The sequence below is a fragment of the Zootoca vivipara genome, chromosome 8, assembly GCF_965207765.1.
Source record: "Zootoca vivipara chromosome 8, rZooViv2.hap1.1, whole genome shotgun sequence".
NCBI lineage: Eukaryota > Metazoa > Chordata > Lepidosauria > Squamata > Lacertidae > Zootoca > Zootoca vivipara.
In genome coordinates, this window is record NC_142591.1 from 18272562 (window position 1) to 18290183 (window position 17622).

The window sequence follows — 17622 nt, forward strand, 5'->3', positions numbered from 1 at the left end:
TTGCATTATAATGAGGAACTACAACAACAACAATCTTTATTACGGTCCATAGACCCATCAATTCGTTACCAAGCGATACACAGCTGGGACACCCCGCCCTCAAACCACTCAGACATCTTACTCAAATTCGGAATAGGAAACATTAGTTCTTGTGACCACCGATAAAAACTTTGCCACTGCTAGTGTTCTGGCATTTGACCGGTCTTCCAATAGGAACCTGATATAGAAATCCTCTGATTTTCCTGGGAGCAAGGCTAGCAGGGGTGAAATCACTTCAGCCCTAGCTTGCTCAAACTTCCCACAGTGCAGCACAATGTGTTTTATAGAATCTACATCATGGGTGCACGAGCACAGTCTTTCCTGGTAGGGTACTCCTCTCATCCTGCCCTCCAGCACTGCAGAGGGGAAAACATTCAGTCTTGCTTTTGTGAACAGCCTTCGGTAGTTTGGCACTGTCAAGTTTTGAATATAGGCTGCTGGCTTAAAGACATGCCCATATTGTACTCCTACTGCCAATGGACTGCAGATCGCAAGTGATTGATGTCGTAGATCACTGTGTGAATTATCCCAAAGTCTTTGCTTTAAGGTCTTTAGGGCACCTTCATATCCCAGGCAATAGAGTTGGGTGGGTGACAGACCTAAAGCAGTGGCTTTTCTCGCCATGGTTTTCTGCCATTGGCTGATGTATTCCTCATTGTTCAGGTATTTATACAGTCCCTCCCCAAGTTCAAATACTACAATCTTGAGCCAATGTTTTAGTGCAGCCCACCATGCCTTTGTTGAAATTGGGCATTCACCCGTTTCTAGCATTATAATGAGGAACTACTTAATTGGCACTTCTCGAACCAATAAGGGATCGGAAAGATGGTTAGCCTTCAAAAGGAGTACTTCAAATTTTATGGCGCAGCTCTGCAACCCAAAAATGTATACAAACATGTGTATATCTGGCCAAATAAATGCATTTCTACATATATTGCAGCCACCAGCATAACTGCCACATCTTCTGGAGGGTCTCCTGATTCTTTGGAACAGTGAAGTAGGTGGTGCTAAGGGCTTGAACGGGTCTGGGGACTTAGCACAGATCTTCCCCCTTCCCCACCAGCTGGAAGGAATAAGTTATCTGCATTGCCATCCAGATTATCTATGGAACAGAACTATGGAACCAGCTTTCAGGGTCACAGAGCCCCTTGAATTTCATGATGCTGTGTTCATACTTGAGTCGCACAATGCAATGCAGTCCACAGTTCTCACTGTGTATAGAAACAGATGTTTAGAGAAATTAATAAGGGTGAAAAGCGGGGGAAACTGCCTCCAATTCATGAACCTTAATTAATTCACGGGAAAGAAAGCCGCTTGCTATTTGGTAAGAGGTAAAAAGATGAAGGAAGCACATCAGAACAATGCACAAGGTCACAGGAAATGTGACACATTCATCTGAAAGATTTACTAAGAGGGCTAAAATGATACAGTCGCCGTAGCAGCAACCCCATCGACTTTTGACCCGTCGACAATGATTAATGTGATATGAGCTGAAAAGCAGACTAGCTGTCCCCCACCCCCACCCCACTACAAACTCTCTGAGCCAGTCCATTCAAAGGAAGGGCTGGCATATTCCAGGCTAATAATTTCACCCAGAAAGGGTTAGTTCCAGTCAGTGGTGGAGCTTCATGCTCCGGCACCGGGGGGCGGAGAGCAGGTGGGGGCGGGGCTGGCACGCATCCCAGGGGCATGGCGTGTCACCCGCAGGGGCGTGGCACCAGAGCCGTCTTAAGCATGTCGTGTGCCCTGGAGCCATGGTGTGGAGATCGCTCCGGCGGCCCCCCCCCGCCCCATTTCTCGCCGCGGCTGGTGGGCGGGCGCAGCATGCAGCACAGCTGCTGTGCGGCTCTGCCGCGCGGTGCCCCCTGACAGCCCGGCACCCTGGCGTTCTGTGCCACCCAGCCTTCCCTTAGAGCCGGCCCTGCGTGGCACGCGTCCTGGGGATGTAGCACACTGCCTCGGGGGCGTGGCACCCAACACGGGTGGGGGGGCAGTCGCAATGGCACCCCACCGGGATCGCGCTGCCGGGGGCGGTGCACTCCCCCCCACATTCCTCTTCCTCTGCCAGTGGTTCCAGTAGGCTGCTGAGGACCCTTTCTTCTGCCTAAAACCAAGGGGGGAAGTGAGATCATACACAGTGGGCAGGATTACATTAAGGATGACTTTCTTGACTCACAGAAAGAGTAGTCTGGAGCTTCCATTTAATCAAGCAACCCAAAAGCATACAAGATTTCAACAAAAAACAAAAACAGCCTTGGCTTTATTATTGACATCAACTTAACATAATTAGCACCATGTGCCAGGCAGTGATGTATCGTATTGAAATTTGGATGTATCATTTGAAGTTGGCTGTAGGTTGGGTGGCCTGTAGCGTTCGCTGGGAGCTCGCTTTGCAGTTCTGAATGGTAACAGCATGGAAAGGTCTTGCCAGATTGGCCCTGCTTTCAAATGTGCAACGAAAATGTCATTCATCACCATTAATCCAACGGATTTAGATATGAAAGTTATGGTTCTCCATTCTTGGGTTTGGGAGAGAGGGAAAACGCCAATTAAGAAGTGTAATTAGGTAATAAACAATATGCCCTTCCATACGCAAAGTTAGTGAGAATATATGTTATAATAGTTGCTAGGTGAAGCTATTCCAATCACAGAGCTGTCAAACTTAATTCCATCGTTTTGATTTTGTTACAGTGTTCAGTGCCCCAAAGTCTGAATTAGTTATATGAAAATAAATTAATTCTTAGCTATTGTAAAGAGCTTTAGCGTGTTCAAAACATTTCACATACATCATCTCACTAATCCTTAGAAAAGCACTGTAAAGCAGGTCAGTGTAATGATGGTATTATTAATGCATTGTATCCTGTCCTTCATTTACTTTACTAAGGGAAGGATGGAGGAGGTGGGGTATAATATTATCCACATAAGTGCCCTGAAATGAGATTCTCACACTTTTAACCAGAAGGAATATAGCTAGCCGCATGATAATACTAACTGGTTGTAGTTTTACTCAGAGAAGACTCACTGAAATTAATCAAGACCAAAATTTTCAGTTGATCTGTTTTGAGTAGGATTAGCACTACATACAAAAACAACATTACCAAAGCAAAAACACAAAAAGACAATAATAATAAAAAATAAAACAAAAATAAAACATAAAAAATAAAAACATCATTTGTTACATTTTTACTTAACATTGTTGACTTCCTCGATTCCCCTCCCATTGGGTCCATTTTAGAATTCCATTTAAGCAATTCCCATCTTATATCTTAATTCAATCTAATACATTTTATCATTATCCTTCAATTATTCTATTCTAAAAACATCAACTCTATTCCACCAATAAGTAATCAAAAAATCCCAATCAAAAATTTATTTCCCATCCTTCAATCTTGTATTTCTCCCTTTAGCCTAAATTTTATTACCAAAGATTTCCCATAAATTCAATTAATAATTCTTATATCCTAATAACATTTAACACTTAAGACTAATACAACCCCCCTTCCCCTGGGCTCAGGGTCTGCCAGATGTTTCAGCGAGTTCCATAAGTCATTCCAGTTTCGGACCATTCAAATCCACCAATAGAAATTACTTCCATTAATACCCCTCATCCTACTCCCACGCTGTCCCATCCTACCCTCCATTCTTCCTTAATCCTCCCTTGCTGCCTCCCCAATTCTTTAAATATTGTAGCAGAAAACCATCCAGTTATATTTCCTCTTTCCAACCCTATCTCAGTTTTTCTGGCCCCAGTGTGGATCCTGCCCTCCCTCTCTCACTGGGAGGACATTATTCCATACTGGTTCTTCTTTGAGGACTCCTTGAATCTCCGTTACAATTTTTCTCGATTGTTGCAGTAGTATACCTTTTTTGAGGGATCCAATAACAGAAAGAATGCCCTCCTTTCACATCGATTTGTATGTGTTTCTCCCTCCCTGTGAAAAAAAAAAATCTCGCACATCTTCATGCAGATGACATGATCAGCATGCATCAACAACACACAGGGATTAGCTTGTGCAAAATGAGGGGCACATTCATTTGGCAGGAGAGAATGAGCGGTTTGAAAAAAAACAAAAAAAACACACAGATGAATTATGCTGGCCCTGCGTAACAAATGAAGGACTTGAAATAGCAAGCAAGGTGGAGTAGCAAGACATAGAAGGCAAGCTCATGTTGCCTAATGAATTTTACCTGAAGATGTTAATCAGAATCAACTCCAAAGAAATCCCTAGGCAGGACCTCTCAAATGATTTCTACTGTCCAGAGGTGCCCACAAAGTTGGCTGGACTTTGACTAAAATATAAGTTTTGGATGCTCAAAGGAGAGGTAAGCATTCTGTTGCATGTGTAGACAAGGTAGAAATGTTAGATTAATTGAAAATGGACTATTGAACAGATTTCTACTCTTATTACGCTTTTCTCCTTAGTTCTTTGCAATAACAGGGTGTTTAACATGTGCACATTATACATAAAGAGATATGCAAATTGCTTTGCAATTCACATTATTTACACATTCATTGATGTATAATTGCCACTGTTCAGACAAATGCCTCATTGCATTTCTTTTTCCGAAGTGTTGCTTGTTGACTTGGTGTTGTTTCATTGCTAGAAGCAGCCTATATGCATTAAGGCTGAAAGCCCCCTAACCCATATCTTATAAGACAACCTGATAAGCAAAGCTCAAAACCCTGCACTCACTGAAATTTTAAAGAAATTCTAATGTGTCCTGAGACTGAAACAGAAAAGGGGAAAACTCTTTCTTTCTTTTTAAAAATATATATATTTATTGGTTTTATAAAACAAAACATACAACACAAAAAACACAAATTATACACAACAAAACAAAATACAAACACTACAATAAAAAAATAGCAAATCAATCTTCTATCATGAATCTTTATCGACTTCCTCCATTCCTTCCCAACTACGTTTCATTATATTACTGTACTTCCTTAGTACTTTCCCTATCATGATTCCAATCTTTTTTAACGATTATCTAAACATGTTAATACTCTTAATGGCTTATCAATATTGAAAATCTCTTATATTTATCTCAAAATACAATTCTATTCTAATTAAATTTTAAAACTCAATACAATAGCAACACTTAACTAAATCTTAATATATGATAATAACTCAACTAATACTCTTCTACAACCTCTTTATACTTCCAAATCTTTTAATAAAAACTGCTAATCTTACAATTCTTTTCTAAAAAAACTTTAAATTTCTTCCAATCTTCTTCCACGGATTCTTCCCCCTGGTCCCGGAGTCTCCCAATCAACTCGGACAGTTCCATAAATTCTATCAGCTTCAACTGCCAGTCGTCCACCATTGGTACATCTTCAGATTTCCAATTCTTTGCTAGTACAAATCTTGCTGCTGTTGTGGCATACAGAAAAAACCTCATATCTTTCTTGGGCAATTCCTCTCTAATTATCCCAAGTAGAAAAGCTTCTGGCTTCTTAACAAACGTGTTTTTCAACACTTTCTTCAGTTCATTATAAATCTTGTCCCAGAAGCTTTTTACTTGGGGGCATGTCCACCACATATGGTAAAAGGTTCCTTCCACATTCTTACATTTCCAACATTTATTATCCTGTTTATGATAAATCTTAGCTAACTTTACCATTGTAAGATACCACCTATACACCATCTTCATCATATTTTCTTTCAATGCATTACATGCGGTAAATTTCATATTCTTTTTCCACAACCAGAAAAAGGGAAACCTCTTTAATGGGGGAATATATATATATATATATATATATATATATATATATATATATATAGAAATTGGAGAACAGGTTTTGCTCCAGCACTGTTTGAAAACATAGGGGCCTTGTGTATTCAAAACTGCATATTTTGTGTATATTGGGATCAATAATGCCAGTCTTTTTAATTGCGGCAACCCACACAGCTTATAACACAATGCCACAGTCAAAGGTACAAATCTGGAAACAAGTCAGATTGTTGAGCATCATATTGCAGGTGCTTTACATGCATTCGTCATCCAGGTTTGATCTCAGCAACTAACGTAACTAATTCACTTGAATTACAAAATGTCGAATGACAAACCAATGAAAATAAAAAAAAAGATAAGTACAGCAAAAATATGTCTGGTTCCACCTTGAATTACTTTGTATTTAATGACATACCTGTCACAACAAATGCAAATAGTGTTGGTGAGAGCATGCTCTCCCCGCCCTTCCCGGAATCCATTTATTATAACACAATAAAGAGAACATTGCAATCCATTACTTCTGTCTGCTAAACAACTCTCTTGAAAACAGCGAGGAAATGCTCCCGCACTGTAATGATGTGGCATCAGAGAACATATTGTGATTTTTATTCAATACAAGGAGACACGGGTAATTTCATATTTTGTGTACACAGGGGCTTTTTGTCAAGGATCTGATTGACCCTTTGAGAAAGGCACTGCAAAGACTGAAGTGGGTGAATTCAGCTATGCCGCTTCCTCTTCCAGGGAGCATTCTTTCTGCAGGAAATTTCTTTCAGGGACAGTATTGTGCGGCATTGCTCTGAATATTGTGGTAGGAAGCAATCAATGCCTCTACAGAAAGCTTAAGAAACATACAGCTTTTGTCAATTACGATGCCCTTTGAATACTCTTGGCTTCCTTTAGCAATGCCTTTCGAATCTTCACCTTGACATTCCTCTCAAAAGAATAGGTTCTTGTACAGAGCTGAGCCACAACTGCGCACCTTATTTCATGTTATTTTTTGAGGGTATCAAAATGTGTCTTGTGTTTCTTGGCAACTTTCTGCATACATATTGGTTTGTAGGGCAGGTTTTTTTTGGGGGGGGGGTTTCTTGTCTTTATTATGCATTTTGAGTTTCTATATTGTATTTTTATGTTGTGAACCACCCTGAGATCTATGGCTAAGGAGTGGTATACAAATTAAACAAGCAAGCAAGCAAGCAAGCAAGCAAGCAAGCAAACAAAATATCATTGTTTCACTGGGCACCCTTTATCATCTTCTTTGTCCTCACTTTGTCCGGGTTATTCACTTATACTGAATCCTTTTTTACAGTGGTACCTTGGTTCTTAATACGTTCCAGAAGTCCTTTCCAAAACCGAAGTGTACTAAAACCATGGCGTGCTTTCCCACAGAAAGTAATGCAAAACGGATTAATACATTCCAGACTTTTGAAAACAACCCCTAAAACAGCAATGTAACATGAATATTACTAGGATCCATAAAATGAAAGCAATAATCAATGTACTGTAGTGTAAAATAAATAAGACAGTATTGTAGATTATAAAAATTAAAATTATTTTTTCCTGCACTGATGATGGTCATTGTGGGTTTTTTTTTGGGGGGGGGGGGCTTTTATCCATTTCTGCAGTCACACAATCAATCAATCAATCAATCAGTACCTGAAAAAATGAATTAACCGAAAAAGCCTCAAAAACAAAAAACACAAAATAGATAGAAAAAATAAAAGTGCCAAACTTAATCCGTTCCGGAAGTTCGTTTGAGTTCCAAAATGTTCAAAAACCAGAGCACAGCTTCTGATTGGTGCAGCAACCCAGATCAATAGCCAACAACAGGATCGGACGTTCAGATTCTGATAAATGTTTGAAAACCGGAATACTTACTTCTGGGTTTTCAGCGTTTGGGAACCAAGGCGTTTGAGTACCAAGGCCTCTGGGAACCATGGCACCACTGTATAAACAGTGGAATCAGAAGGGTTTTGTTGATGATGATTTAAGAATCAACCAGATCAGGATCAGCTAGGGCAGGTCTAGGAACTTCACTCCACATGTGTCAGATGAGATCCAGCCTCACCCTCTTCAGCATCTAAGCAAGTGGGGTTATAATAAAACATGCAAACTACACCAGTTTACAGCATTTAAAAATATTTTCTTTTAAAAAATCCACTTTTGACAGAGAGAGGTTAAAAACATCAACAGCTGCAGGCAATTTAGTAAAGAAACCAAAATAGAAATATCATTTTAGCTTCCCTAGCCTGGCTTGGTTGGAACTGAGGTGATTTTGCTGAGCAGACCCTAAGATTTACTTGCTATGTTAAATGTCCTTATCTCTGTACTCCCATCTGGATTGAAACCGTGGCAGACAAACAACAATTCCCTGGATGGGTGAATTCTAAAATGCTATCATTCATTTTCTTTCTGAAAAATAATCACCGAGTAGCCGAGATTGGTATTTGAATTTCAGTCTAAAATTAGCACGTTCTAAGTTCCACCCTCTAGCCTGAACTCATCTCAACAGCCATTGAGACAACCTGTGACATTCCAAAGAAAAGGGGTGGCAGATATCAAAGGAGCAAATATTTTTGTTACAATAATGGCTTCCACATTTAAACCACACCAAATTGTTCATAAATCGTGTCCTCCCTAACAAGAGGGCATGTGTTGTGGTGGGACCCGGCAATCAGTGTTGGGGCGGGACCATTGGAGCAGGCACAGCACCCTATTGGGTTGTCCCTCTAACGGGGAGCAATTGGGCTATGGGCATGCCAATCAAAGAGTTAGAGGGACCACTATTTAACTGCTGCACGTGACCCTGAGCTTCTCTTCCAGGTCTCAGTGCACCGGAACACCCGCTCACCTCTCCCTATCTTTAGGGCTTGCGCTTGACCTTGCTACGCCGCCGTGTGTCGCCTCTATTTAAGCCCATCCACGTGTCTCTGAGCTTCCTCTTTGGGGCTCAGTGCACCGGAACACCCGCCCACCTCTCCCTATCTTTAGGGCTTGCGCTTGACTTTGCTATGCTGTCGTGTGCCACCTGTCATTGGGACAGGGGCAAGGCAGGAATTTTCCCCATTTGGCTGATTGGCTGGTGCCACTTGGATTTCACCTGCCACGTAGGAAATTGTCACAACTTGTAAGGTTGGCGGATAGGCTCTGGTTCTTGTTGATAGGGGTGGCAGGATACCTAGCCATCCCTATGAGTTGGGTTTTCATTCAAAAGGAATCCAAGGACTCATGTTTGGTCTTCCCCGAGTGGGGTTGTGCCCTGAGCCTGAGTTCAGGGCTCATCTGGGGGAGGTGTGGCTGGCACCCCACCTGCCTCTGTCCCAGGTGTTCACCCAAGGCTGACTTCTGGTTGCTGACCAGAGTCACTGCTGCCTGCAATGCTGCAGGAAGCTACCCAAACCAGAGCCTATGCAACCATTTGTAATCAATAAAGTTGTGGCCTAAATTCTGCCAAAACCAAACCAAAATTTGAGTCCTGTTTGAATTTATTTCAAATGTACAACTTTTATATAAAATATACATATTTTTAGTTTAGTTTGAGGTTCAACAAAACAATATTTAATGTTTTTTTTAAAAAAATGTATTTGTGAGATTCTGGGTGCATTATGCTGAGGGTTTTGTATGAGCTCTATGTTGTCTTCATTAAGCATATTATACTGCCCAGAAAACAGTAGTCTTCTACGTGCAAAACAGCAATGATCTATTTGTTGAAATTAATATTTTTTAAATCAGATTGACATGGAACAGAAGGAACTTTTTTTTGTGTGTCTGCTTGTTAAGAAGTTGGCTGGTGTGATAAAGAAGTGAATTTGTTTGCCATAAGGCCTATCAAATATGTGCACAGCTGCAGATGATTTTGCAATTAGCAGTGTCCAAAACATCTAACTCCATCAAATGCTTCAGATGGTGCTAATTTTAAATTGGACCAAAAAGAATCTTGCATGCAAAAGAATGCTTCTGATCCAGCAAAATGTATTAATATAATCCCAGCCTATGAAATTGGTAATTAGAAAATGAAATGCATATGAGGAAGAGGAACAAGCAAAAAATATATACAGTGAGCAGGGGGTTGGGGGGTGGGAGTCCATTAACCCTTTGTTAATGGCCTCCCAAATTGGAGGCAGGGTACTTAGCAAAAAATAGATTTTGTGGGGGGCAGCGGGAAATGGGTATTAGAAATTTTAATTATTATGCATCACACAGCAGCTGTTCAAGAGCTGAAAATATATCCTGGACAGCCACTCCACATATTCCAAAATGGCCACTGAAGAACAAGGGGGTGTCAACTAACTCATCCACTTCAACATTTCTTTGATGAAAATAGGGCTGTTCTAAAAAAAAACACATATAAAACATTTAAACATAAAACATTTAAAAACTTCCCTATTCAGGGCTGCCTTCAGATGTTTTCTAAAGGTTGTATAGTGACCTTGGCTTGGGGGGTCACATAACTCCAAACCCTCCAACATTTCTCTGATGAAAATAGGGACGTCCTAAGGAAATGCAGGACATTACGGGATCAAATCAGAAACTGGGACAGCCTCTGTAAATCCGGGACTGTCCCTGGAAAATAGGGGCATTTGTGGGGGTCTGCTAACTCACTGACCACTGCATAGACCTCGATCAACAATTACTCTCGATTGTCAGGAGTGAAAACCATGCATATCAAATTACTGGAGTTAATTAAATCCCCTCCCCCCGAAAATGCTCTTAGAAACTGGGGTAGGACATGCATCACACACACTTTTACACTGCCATAATTAATTTGGAAAAAAAGACAGCTCATCACATATGGGTGCCTAGGGCAGAAATCACAATCCCTCTAATGTTTAGTAGAATAAGCTCCATCACTGGCATGTCATTGCTTTCTGCTTGCACTCCAAAGAGTGTCACCTGAGGCATGCCACCTCTTCCTGTGTAACAGCAAAGCTGGGCCTGAACTGGAAGAAAAGTGAACTACCCAACTTCTGAATTCAACATCTCTAAAATGCAAGCATTAAAAGAGTGGGAAATGCCCCCTTTTTTACTTTCCCAACTGTGAGCACTGTGGAGGCAAGTGACAACTAAATGATTTTGAACTATCTCGTGGATAGCTCCTGAAGAGATGATATTTTAGACATTTTAGATTATGCTGAATAGGCTTCCTCGTGAGAAAAGGGAAAACTTGGCAGCTATGAGTTGCACCCATCCTGTGGAACGCCCTCCCATCAGATGTCAAGGAAATAAACAACTATCTGACTTTTAGAAGACATCTGAAGGCAGCCCTGTTTAGGGAAGTTTTTTAATGTTTGATGTTTTATCATCTTTTAATATTCTGTTGGGAGCCGCCCAGAGTGGCTGGGGAAACCAAGCCAGATGGGTGGGGTGTAAATTGTGACGGGTATAGGACTCCTTTGAGTTGTTTATGACTCAATTAGGAGCCACTGATTATCGCCCGGCGCGCTTTCTCTAGCGCTTCTCTGCTTCCGTAGATCCGGGCTGGCAGTAAAACACACACAGCAGAGTTCTTCTTCTTCTCACACAGCGAAAGCTTGTATAGCCGTTGGATAAAAAGCCTCTTAAGAACACACAGAGTCCAAAGTGTTCTAATAACTACTTAAGTTTATTCTAGAGAGAAAAATAACAAACAACCTGGTGAGAGCGCAGACATCTTGCGACCGTCTCCCAGGCAGAAACGAAACCAACTGATACATACAGAAACACTTCTGGTACATTCTGTAACATGATATTCCTCAGTGGTCAGGTGCTATACAGAACACAGTTAACTCTTTGGTTACTTGTTACTCCTCACACCCCCTCTCACCTGAACACTGGGGATAGCGGGTATCCAAACTTACCCCAAAACCAACCCTTCACAGAATTCCCCATGCCGTTGGAAACTCAAGGGTTTTGTGAACCCATCTGCTAGGTTCTCTTGGCTTGGACAATACCTCAACTTTACCAAGCCTACCTGTACGCTCTGACATACGTTTCGGAAGCGGATGTCTAAGTGTTTGGTTCTGGCCTTGAACTGTCCAGACTCCGCCAGTCTCAAAGATGGTTGATTGTCGCCCCAAACAGTGATGGGCTGGCTACAATCACCCCAGATTTCCTGGACCAAACATCTGTAGTACTCCAATTCAGTGCATGTCGCAGACAACGCACAGAATTCGGCTTCCATGGAAGACATTGCTATTAGGCTTTGCCTGCGCGACCGCCAACCAATCAGGGCATTTCCAAACTTGACTACCAAACCAGTCACTGACTTCCTGTCCTCCTGATTGGCCCAATCAGCATCTGCAAAACAAGTGAGTTGTGGCTCACCTTGCGCTGACATCTCCAAACAATACTCTTTGGTCTCCTGCAAATACCTAAGCACTCTCTTAATGCCATTCCAAGCATGCACGCTAGGTTTCGATGCTTCTCTACTGAGCAAATTGACTGCAAAAGCAATATCTGGTCTGCTCCATTGTGACAAATACAACAGACTCCCTAGCGCTGACTGAAACACTTCAGGACTCTCAAACACTACTTTGTCCTTCACTTGTGACTCTTTCACAAAGTTTGTCTCCATGGGTGTTCTGACCCCTTTACAGTCAGACATTCTGAACTTCTCAAGCAAATGTTCAATCTTGCCTTTCTGACTGAGCAAGAAACTTCCATCCTCAGTTCTGTCTATCTGCACACCTAGATAAACATTCACTGCACCTAGATTCTTGAGTTTGAACCTCTTGCCTAGCTCTTTTGCAAACTTCTGCACTTGCATCTGGCTCTTTGCTAAGCAGATCAAGTCATCAACATAGACAAGCAACAGTTCTTGCTGTTCTCCTTCACCTCTGAGATACAGACTACTGTCAGCTAGACTCTTCCTGAAACCTAGGCTCTTCAAAACAGAATCAAGACATGAATTCCAATTTTTAGCGGATTGCTTCAGACCGTAGATCGACTTGTGCAGCTTCCACACCTGACCTGGCACGTCACTCTCAAACCCTGGAGGAGGCAACATGTACAACTCCTCCTGGAGGTCAGAGTTCAAATAAGCGGTGTCCACATCAAAGTGGTTGACCACTAGGCCTCTCTGCGCTGCAGTCGCTAAAAGCATCCTGAAAGATTCCGCTCTCGAAGTCGGACTAAAGACATCTGTGTAGTGGATTCCTTTCTTCTGAGTAAAACCTCTAGCCACTAATCTAGCCTTGTACTGAGGCTCTCCAGTCACTGTGGGTTTCAGCCTGTAGACCCACCTACAACTGACTGCTTTCTTGCCTTCTGGCAACTGTGTTAGGCTATACACACCAAGAGATTGCATGGAGTTCAACTCTTTCTCCATTGCAACTTTCCACTTACTAGCTTCCTCCACTGACAACTGTTGCACCTCTTCAAAGCTTTCAGGCTCACACACTGCTAGGTTCGCCCATACACTGACAGCTGAAAACCTTTCAGGTGGTTTACCTTTCGTGGTGCGTTTTGAACGCCTTGGTCCCACATCTTCCCCCTCTAAATCCGAACTGCTTGTCTCTGACTGTGGCTCTCTCGGACTAGCAGCACTGTCAAGAGACTTACTACGCTTTGCAGCCCCCTCTGGGCTTGCTTTGGGTGAAGTGGGTGACCTACCACGTTTGCTGTACTTCCCAGGCTTGACCTGGGGTGAAGTCGGTGCGCTTCTGACTACTTGCTTCACTTCCCTAGGAGCTACACCACTTGGACCAGCTGCCTGACCTGGATCTGGTCCTGCAGCACCTGGAACTCCAGCATCAGCTACCTGAGTTTCCTCTTCCTGGTCAAAACCTGAAGACCAGTCAAGAAGAACTTCGGGGTTAGCATGAATGCGTCTCCAGCCCTCTTGTTCACAGAATGTAGCACTCCTGCTAATGTGAACGCGGGTTTGGTCCCCCTCTGCTGGTACAAACCTCCAAGCCTTTGAGTTTGGTTCGTAACCACAGAAGATCATTTTTCTGGATCTTGATCCTCCCTTTCTGCGCTTCTGCTTTGGAATTAGAACCCAAGCCTCACACCCAAAAGTTCTGAAATAGTGTACCTTCGGAACTTTGCCATACAACATGTAGTAGGGTGTGTTGTCCACAACTGAATTAAAAGCGCGGTTTGAACAATAATTCACAAATTTATAGCATTCCCCCCAAAACTTCTGGGGTAGTCCTGCATCAAACAACGTTGCCTCTACCAGTTCAGACAGCGTTCTAAATTTCCTTTCAGCTAAACCATTCTCCTGTGGACTAAAAGGAGCGGTTTTCCTGTGCCTAATTCCCTTGCTGCGGAAAAACCCTTGTAGTTCTGCACTCAAAAACTCTCCCGCCCTGTCACTCTGGAAACACTGGACAGTGACGGAGAACTGTAGTTCTACCTCGGCTACCCACTCCTGTATCACTCTGGCAGCCTCCCCCTTCTCTTTCAGTGTTATGACCCAGGAAAAATGACTGAAATCATCCAGAAGACACAAAACATATTTTGAACCACCTAAACTTGACGTTGACATAGGCCCAGAAATATCCATGTGAACTAACTGAAATGGTTTTGTGCTCTTCCTCTCAGACCTAGGATAAGAGCATCTCTTCGTCTTCGCTTTCGCACATGCGCGGCATTGCAGGTGTTTTTGACATGGCTTGAACCTGCAACCTTTGACAATGTCAGGGGCTTTTTACACATAAGGAAAAGACATGTGACAATATTTTCTATGCCAAGCATGAATACAATCCTTATGGATAGCGCCCTCTGTGCCCTTTGGGGTATTGGCACTTTTAGCCTGAGCATCACCAGTGTTACTTCCACCTGCTTGCCCCCTCCCATCTAGGACAAACAGACCATCAGACCCAACAGTAACGCTTGCCAGCTCAGCCCCATCTCTGGCAATTTTGCAAACACCATTGGCAAAACTTATTTCAAAGCCCTCACGCAATAAGCAAGACACACTTAAAAGACCATTTTCCATGCCTGGTACAACATAAACATCAAGGTTAGTGTCTAAGCATTGCATATAAAAAACACCCTTGCTTTTAATTGTTCCAGAAGAACCATCAGCAAGATGCAGGCTTTTTTCATCTTCAAGTGGCCTGCAGTTCAGGATCTGTCCTGAAGGCGGTACGAGATGGTGGCTGCTGCCTGAGTCGATAATAAAAGCGAAACTGTCCTGTCCTCTGTTTCGAACCGTTGCTAAGGCAGCAGAAAGACGGCTGACAGGCTTATCTGGAGTTTTCCCACGTCCTCTGCCTCGGCGCTGCTGGCTGGTCCCACGACCACGTCCGCTGGGTTGCCTGGCACCTGGCTGAGTGACCTTGGCTGCTTCCGGAGCTGGGCAAAATCTCGCTACGTGCCCAGGCTGCTGGCACCGATAGCAAAGCCTTGTTGCGCACGCACTCACAGTGGATTCCTCAGTGCTTTTTACTGCACCCCCACTGGCTCCTCTGCGCCCACGGCCCCCCTTCTCAGCCGATTCTTTCTGGCGTCTCAGTTCCTCATCCGCCAAACGCCCAGAAACGTAAGCAATCGTGAGTTCAGCTTCAGGCATTGACTCAAATGTTAAACACAAATGTTCATAGGCGTTTCCCAAACTAGACAGCAAAATATAAACTTTTTCCTTCTCTTTGAACACAAGCTCATGCCGCTGCAGCTTATGGAATGCATCAATCACATTGGCAATGTGCTCCTTAATGGGTTGCCCTGGTCTCAGTCTCAACTCAAAGAGATGCCTCATAGCATGCAGCTTAGCTCCAGCTGTTTTTCTCTGATGGACCCTTTCCAAACTGTCCCAGGCTTGCTTAGCATTTTCAGCATTTTGCACATAGGGCAGTTGCGTAGCATCGCAGCTCATGGCAATGGCACATAGAGCCTTATTGTCTTTCCTGGTTTCTGCTGCAAACCTCTGTGCTTCAGCTGCTGAATTATCAGCGACAGGGGTTGGAGGATTTAACACACAAGTCCATAAATCCTTTCCCAGCAACCACATTCTGGCCCTTTCTCTCCACTCCGCATAGTTGTCGCCATTCAACCTCTGGAACGGCACGACAAATGACTCCTGTAGCTGCTCCGCCATCTTGTCCACCCCCGGGCTCTGTGTCTAGGTACTCACTCAGAATAGCTCACGTTGCTCCTCCGGGTAGACTGCGGATCCCAGCCTTCTGGTCCAGGGTCTTTCTGCTAGCGAGTGCATCTGTTGATTGCCGACTGCAAGACAACAGGTTTCTCCCAGCTAGCTCTTTACACCGGCTTTCTCCAAGGCTTTTACAGCTGCAATCACCTTTTATTGCTTTGGTGATTGATTAGGTTCTATGACCCATAACCTGTGACGGGTATAGGACTCCTTTGAGTTGTTTATGACTCAATTAGGAGCCACTGATTATCGCCCGGCACGCTTTCTCTAGCGCTTCTCTGCTTCCGTAGATCCGGGCTGGCAGTAAAACACACACAGCAGAGTTCTTCTTCTTCTCACACAGCGAAAGCTTGTATAGCCGTTGGATAAAAAGCCTCTTAAGAACACACAGAGTCCAAAGTGTTCTAATAACTACTTAAGTTTATTCTAGAGAGAAAAATAACAAACAACCTGGTGAGAGCGCAGACATCTTGCGACCGTCTCCCAGGCAGAAACGAAACCAACTGATACATACAGAAACACTTCTGGTACATTCTGTAACATGATATTCCTCAGTGGTCAGGTGCTATACAGAACACAGTTAACTCTTTGGTTACTTGTTACTCCTCACATAAATAATAAATTGTTGTTGTTGTTGCTGCTGCAGTAAGGCAGTCAGATTATCCCCACAGGCATCTCTGTGAGGTATAAGACGACACATAAAATACACTTCTTTGTTTTGATTTAAAATAAAGGCTTTGCACTCTTACCTGGGAGGAAACATGGATTCTGCTCATTTGCACAGGGCAAACCATGATTACATACCGGAGCTATCCCTCAAGCCTTTCAGTGAATATTGCCACACTCATACATGATTTCAGCATGTTGTGGGGGAGGCTCCCCAGTTATAGCATATGGTTACCACATGAGAACATACTTGCAGCGCTTCAGATAAATCAAACTTGGTCCAGAGATCTAGGCAAGGGAAACAAGGGAAACAGAGGTAACTGCCAAGCAATTGCAGCAAGATTAAATTAATTTCTCTTATATGGACAGCCCCGGTTCTTTACATAGTGAGTATACAAGAAATGGAGCTGGAGATGCGTTACCCAAGTAACTCACCTTTCTCCACATAACAAAACCTCAACAATGTAAAATACCAGTTTTGGCATAATCGACTTGGCCACAACAGAGACTGGAGCTCCCTCACGGTATGAACTTTTAAATGATTGATGTCTGTTGTCAAAACAAAAAGCAAGCCTTAACACTTTAGGTCCACTGCAATGCTTACTTGAATCATAGAATCATAGAATTGTAGAGGTGGAAGGGTCCCTGAGGAACATCTAGTCCAACCCCTTGCAATGCAGGAATAGGCAGCTGTCTCATACAGGGATCAAACCTACAGCCTTGACATTATCAACATCATACTCAAACCAACTGAGCTAACACACCTTGCCTCTGGTAGTAACTATTAAATGTTTGAAATGTATCATTTCCAGTTCCTTTCTGTTATGACTCATTGTCCATTGGGCCTGGTTATGCCTCTTCTTGATGGCTTCCTGCTGAGGACAAACCACAGTTATAAAATTAAGATAAGGCAGAAGGCTAATTAACCTAACCCCTAATGATAAAGATATAAAGCATGATTTATCTGAGCCAAGAAAAACTGGCAATATACTGAATCTCTTATTATATGAAAATTGGCTTCATGACCCTATTGGCATTGCGGTTGGCCCATTTGAGTTAACGCTTCAGCATTCTGTTGGGGGGCGGTGAGCTAG